At 34.4% G+C, this 6,988-nt stretch overlaps 1 long non-coding RNA gene across 1 annotated transcript; it reads right to left on the reverse strand.

The window, feature by feature from the left end:
* Positions 1-4,351: 4,351 nt before the first annotated feature.
* On the reverse strand, positions 4,352-5,851 carry LOC127079221 (uncharacterized). The gene is made up of 2 exons (XR_007787908.1): positions 5,024-5,851; positions 4,352-4,908 (listed from the first exon to the last, which is right to left on the reverse strand). It is a non-coding gene; the product is annotated as an uncharacterized LOC127079221 (long non-coding RNA).
* Between the last annotated feature and the right edge of the window lie 1,137 nt (positions 5,852-6,988).

Genomic DNA, 6,988 nt, shown 5'->3' on the forward strand with positions numbered 1-6,988 from the left:
AAATGTGCATTTCATCTCCCAACAACAAACACATGAGTTGGCCTATCAAGACGCACCACAGACAAATTGGGAACTTCATTCCAATATTTCACCACAATCATTGACGCCAATGTTACAAGAGCATCTGTCATCCGGTTTTCATCTCGAGGGATATGATGAATCTCAACCTTTGTAAAGAAAGTTGAAATCCTCCTCGCATAATCTCTATATGGTATTAAACCGGGTTGATTTGTCTCCTATTCACCTTTGATCCGATTCACAACCAAAGCTGAATCTCCAAAGACATCCAAATACTTGATTCTGAGATTCATGGCCTCTTCGAGCCCCATAATACAAGCTTCATATTCTGCCATGTTGTTTGTACACTTGAAAGTCAATCTAGTTGTAAACGGTAGATGCGTGCCTTGAGGATTAATGATCACTGCCCCAATGCCATTTCCATATTGATTAACAGCTCCATCAAATACCAGGCCCCAACGGGGACCAGGTTCTGGCCCATCTTCAAGCAATGTCAAGAGTATACCTATTGGAGCATGGTCCAATGCCTCTTCAACACTACTTCCAGCTAATATTTGATGCTTCTCCCAATGCTTTTGAACTCCCAGAAGATGATTGGAACTCTTGGCTTGTAGAATGCACGAGCCAAATGAGAGAATGGAGGTTAAGGTTGAAAAACTCTCAAGAATGAAGTTTTTCTTGGAAAGCATGGTGTGTGGATAGCTGAGTCCTTTCCCTCTATTTATAGTGATCCTTGATGGTTTAATAAGTCTCATATATCATAAAATAATCGTGTCTTATACTGGTTTGCTTGCTTGGATAGGGTTTGCACAAAACACCAAGTGGGAAGCATCACAAAAACATGGAGCGCATGAAGTGTTTTATGTTGCTTTTTCTGAAGCATAGGGGTTGACTTGAGGTTTAGAGTTCGTATGCATCAGAACCAAAGCAATTTGGGAGCTCAATGATACTAATTGTTGGGTTAAACCCACTTTACACAAATGGAAGTGTGACCTGTATGCCAAAAATGGAATGATTCATTGTGTAATGGCTTAGTTTCTGGGATAATGGCTAAAAAGTGTGTGAAATATTCTGATTAAGTTGAGATTTGGAAGCAAGAAGGACATGTACTTGGAGATATTATAGATTTTCTTGGATTTGCAATGCAACTTGGCTGGGAATTCGACCTATGAACCACTTCATGATGTTGTCTTCCCAAATTTGATTCTCTTAGCTCAAGCATGGGAAATTCTTGCTCTTGGAAATTTTGGAAAGATGGAATCATGACCTACAACTTTCATGTTGAGTATTTTTCTTGAATCAATTGGGATCTTGGTGAAAAATTGGTATGAAGTTGGTCATTTGAATATGTCAGTATGCTGAAAATTTCACTAAGTGTTTTATCTCTTGACAAGCAAATGAATCATCCACTTCATGGCCCCATATCTCCTTATTCATGAAATTTTTTGAGGTTTCAACACCTAGGACAAAGTTGAATTATGAAGCAAGTCCTTTAATCTGATCATTGGAGCAAAGAAAAAGGTGGTTTGGATCACAAGTTATGTCCTTGGAAAGTTGGGTACTTGGACATGGATTTTAGGGACTTAGTGAAAATTTCAAATTCTCCATCTTTGCCCTTTTTGCAAGTAACCTTGATTTTCTTGATTAAACTTGATCAAATGATTTCATTGGTCATATTTTCATGGTCCTTGACTTGAAAATTCCGTAGTTGACCAAAAATCTTAAAAGTCAATCTTTGACTTTAGGCATTTGTTGACTTTTCATCAGTTGTGTTCCAAAGTTTCATCTGTTCATGAACCTAACTTCTTGAGTCACTTGAGTTATATGAGTGGGTTATTAAGACACGTTTGAGGACCTTGTATCATGCCTCAAGAAATGGGATCATGCTTTGGTCAAAGAGTCAACATTAAGCTGACTTTGACCAAAAACCCAAATTTGGAGTGCCAGATGAATTGTGGCTTGATGAACTTGAATTGAGGTGAGTACAAACTTTGATTGTTGATGGAGGGAGACTTTTGATCACCTTGAGATATTCATGATCACACTAAACCTTGATTGATCCATCCTTGAACTTCTTGATGCCAAAACCCTAACTTGCAAACAAAGCAAAGCAAGACATATATTTTTGTATTTTTGTGGGGTTAGCAAAGCATAAGGATATACAGAAAAGTATTTGATGAACTTGATGTTATGCAAATGATACAAATGATAAGGGATCTTAGGGGTGAAATTATGGTATTACAACAGGAAATACTAAATCAAGGGGGGGGGGGGGGGGGGGGGGAAGGTTCAACTTCAAATGTGAAAATAAAACAAGGTGTTCAGATAGAATTATGAAGGCGGACAAGTTGTGTATAGAATCCATTATTTCTCTATTGTTGATGTTCGATTCATTACATGAATGATGTTAACACTATAATCCCACAACGAACTAACAAAACCGTTATAACCAATCCCTTGCGATATAGATCGCTAATCATTACTCAAAGTTTTTTATCCCTAGTCCACCAACGTAAGCAGGATTAAGCAATGCAATAGAATGTTAATTCACTAGCCACTACTCAAGGTATCCTATCCATATTCAACCAGCGTAAGCATAAAATTTTTCCTAGGTCCAACACATAGACTAATGGTCAGTATTCCATACGTGCCCAAATTTAGATTAAAATAGTATCTCACATAAAAAGCACTACGAAAAAGAAGCAATTGAATAGAGTTATAAGTCAAAATACTCATGCAACATCAAATCAAACATATGTCAAAAAAATATTGAAACATGTTCATCAAACACAACCTAACCTAGAGATATTTAGCTTCTCATAATTCAAAATATAATACCAAAAACAACTAAGAAGAATGACATGTAATATCCCTTGAAGGAGTTGCCTCCAATAGCTTTAAATGCTTCAAAAAAATCCCTTATGGTGTTGTAAAACATGTACTTGTTGTGCCAAATTTTGTAACCCTTGAAAAATTGATAAAATCCCCTTTAAAAGCCTTCAGAAAGGACTAGAACATGCCATAAAAGTCCATAAAAAGGGGGCCATTGTGTGTGTGATGACCTGTATCGCACGCGCAATGCAACTGATACGCCCTTATCGTGCGAGCGGTGCTGCGCGTGATCATTCTTCTAGATGAACACTTTTTCTCCCCTTTTCACCTGATTTTTCACTAAGTCCTATTTCTTCATACTTAGTTATTTTTTCCTTATTATTTGGTCTATCTACTTCACTTTTTCTCCATTTTAACTTTTTATGATCCGTTTCTTTGACTAAATTGATGCACTGATGGACTGCCATCACCCGTCTTTCAGAATCCATCTGGTTGCTCCATGTAAATTTCTTCATGTAGACCATCATGAAGGAAAGACATCTTCACTTTCATTTTCTCTACTTCCAAATCAAGACTAACGGTTAGCCCAAGAACCACTCGAATAGATTGCATCCTCATAACCATAGGAAAAATCTCGCCAAAGTCAACACATTTACATTGTTTAAAACCTTTTACCACCAAGCGAGCCTTGTATCTTCTTTGAGAAGTACACTCATCTTGCTTAATTCGATAAACCCGTCTATTCTTCAATGCTCTCTTACCATTTGGAAACTTCACTGACTCAAAGGTATTATTCTCACGAAGTGATTGCATTTCATCCTTCATGGCATCCATCAAATCCTTTTTTCTCTCATCCTCTAAAAATTCTTCAAAGCCTTCGGGTTCTCCACCATCGGTAAGAAAAATATACTCATTTGAGGGGTAGTGAACAGAAGGCCTTTTATCACGAGTAGACCGCCTCAACTCATTAGAAGAACCGATTTCTCAAAACTTACAACCTCTTAATCAACCTAAATTTTAACAACGTCTTCTGTAGAACCTACATTAAGAATATCATTAGGATTTAAAACATTAACAACATTCAAATATATACCTTGATTTTCAATTGGAACATCTTCGAAAGTGATAGGGGTATGAGCAATAGTAGTTGAGTTCATATCAACCATTTATTCGTCTTCAAATATAGAATCTTTATTCTCAACTTTGTCGATGTCCTCAATGGTATAATCCTCCATGAATATGACATCATGACTACGAATAAGATTCTGTTGAATCGGATCAAAGAATCTTTACCCAAACTCATCAAGTCCATACCTAACAAACACATATTTCTTCGAATTCTCATCCAAACCACAGATCTAGATGCCACTTGTTGAGAGGAAGTTCAGAATGCAACATAATAATCCAACAACACAATCTCTTTCAAATATCAAATGCAAGGACAATAAATAACATACCAAACAACATAATACAATTTTAGCATGGAAAAGCCTCTGTTAACTATGAGTAAAAAACCACGGGACTCGTAGGCCACTTAAATCTCCATATAATCAAATAATAGGTACAATTAAGGTTATCTCTAACACTAGTTAGAGGCATACATTAACATCATCAAGATCTACAATCAATCTTGAAATACAATAATAATCTAGAGGGACAATCAACCAAAATAACCACAAAATCTTCACATCAGAAGTGAACTAGTCAGACATACTTAGAGTGCTCAAACTCTTATCTTCGTCTTTAGGAATGTACCTATATGAGTTTTGAACCCTGTCACCAAAATCAGGACGATCCGACGGTTGTATTGTGAGAAATCTCCGATCTCGTGGGACTTCTCTGTGCTGAATTGGAGCTTCAGAAATTTCACTCTTCTCTCAATTTTTTTTCGTTGTTTCTCATCTTATGAATTGTTGACCTAATTCTCTTTGTTTTATAATGACAAAAGCTTACACACATATGAGTTACTAACCCACGTTCATTTGGCTCACTTCAAATAAGAGGAATAGCCCAACAAAACCCCATTTCGACAAACTTATGGGACCAGAGCCATCATTCCTGTCAAAACAGAAAAAACTAAGTTAGACGAGGACACACCTCCTGGCGGAAGTAGACAATGCTAAAGTAATTAGATAACAAATTGATTTTTAAAGAAAAAAAAGGAGTGCTACACCTTTTAATCCTGGTCGTGAAGCAAGCAACATTGAACTAGACAATCTCTTGTTAAGATGTGTCGATGTTGGGGGAAGGAACAACAAGGACGATTTCATGTTAATGCATTACCTTTGGAACTTTTAACACAATTATGAACAAAATCTTGATCCTCTTTGTATTTAAAAAGTGAAACAGGTGATAAAATAAAGGGAGTAGATTATCACATACCAAAGATCTATTATAACCATGTTTGAAACTACATTCTCTAAAAGGTATATATTATAAATATTTATTTAGTAGGCCTTGTTAAAAATCCTACATAAAAAACATAATCGTAGTTCCTAATCAAAATCAAACCATGAAAAATTGTCTTTGAGATTCAATCCTCAAATCTTCTTTCATCCTTTTAATGAAGTCATCAAACTTTTTGTTCAACTCATCTGTGTTTATCACCCAATTTTCTTCCTCATCAACCATTTGTAATTCATTGTTTTCCTCTTCACCTCCTTCATCAAATAACCTACTTTTTTCTTCTTGATCCCCCTTCATCACTAATACTGGCACTTTAGCTTCAACCATTGAGGAAAGTAATCGTGAACCATCTTTAACATTGTTGGAAGATTCATCAACACTACTAGACCCTGTAGATAAAGATATTGTTATACCAACAAAAACAAGAAGACCGTTACATAGGAGGAACATGCAATTTTTGTCTATGCTGTGAGTGAATAGTACGTTGGAGAGAGAATGTAGAGAAGTAGAAGTTGAAGTTATGGAAGAAATTAAATAAAGAAGAAGCAGAAAAGATGAGAGCAAACAAAGATAATGAAACTACTAATAGAGTAAACTTAACTAGATAGTTATGATGATTTCTTATGCTTTGAGTAAAAAATGCTATTTTATGGGAATTGAGTTGATACATAGCTTCCACTTTCTTGGGTGGAATCAAATTGGATCTAAAGGAGTTTCTAAATGTAGGTTGATAAATTTTGTTAGATGGTGATCTTGGTGTGTTGTTAAAGTTACGTAAGTTTCTTTATATATAATGATGGAGATATTGGTGTATTTTTAAAGGAATTTTCATATAATTGTTGGTTGGAAAATTATTAGTATGAATTGACACATATTTAATTTTATCCCAACTTTCAAAGATTACCTACCATTCATGGCGTTTGTTATAAAGATTGTTACTAATTGTCCCAAAAATTGACAAATGGTTATTCATTGTTCACTTATTTGAGATTGCCATTAGAAGTTGAGGCTTTTATAAAAGATTGAGGAAGGAAATAGAAGTGAAATAAAAAATGTACCACCTTGAAATCAACATTAATTCCAAATGAGGAAAAAACATATCATAGCTAAATGCATATGTGATTATGAGTGGGCATACACGTCAAACTGTGGTACATGAAAACTTTGGATCATATATATTGGATTTTTGTGCACGATTAAGTCCAAGAAACTTTGCTAATATAGTGTTGTTGGGTTTGCTATCACTAGAGCCTTGAGATCTAATCTAATAAATAATAATAACTATATGAATGATCTTTAACTAATTTTGTCTTGTTTTGATATCTTCTGCTTTAATATATATATATATATATATATATATATATATATATATATATATATATATATATATATATATATATATATATATATATATATATATATATATATATATATATATATATATATATATATATATATATATATATATATATATATATATTAAAGAGATTACCTCTAATTTGTCTAATATATATTTTATGAAAGATGATATGTTTAAAAAAAAAAGAATGAGATCTCTTCTTAAATTTAGTTGGTGGATTAATAAGTATTCATTAGCTAACAAGAAAATGATGATGTGAGAGTGAAAAAAGTAGGTAAGAATATATGTGATTTGGAATTTAGTAAAGTCATGATAAAGTAATATAGTTTGGTTTAGGGGTGTTCATGGGTGCGGGTCGACCCACGAACCCGC

Source organism: Lathyrus oleraceus, chromosome 5 (genome assembly GCF_024323335.1).
Source record: "Lathyrus oleraceus cultivar Zhongwan6 chromosome 5, CAAS_Psat_ZW6_1.0, whole genome shotgun sequence".
Lineage (NCBI taxonomy): Eukaryota > Viridiplantae > Streptophyta > Magnoliopsida > Fabales > Fabaceae > Lathyrus > Lathyrus oleraceus.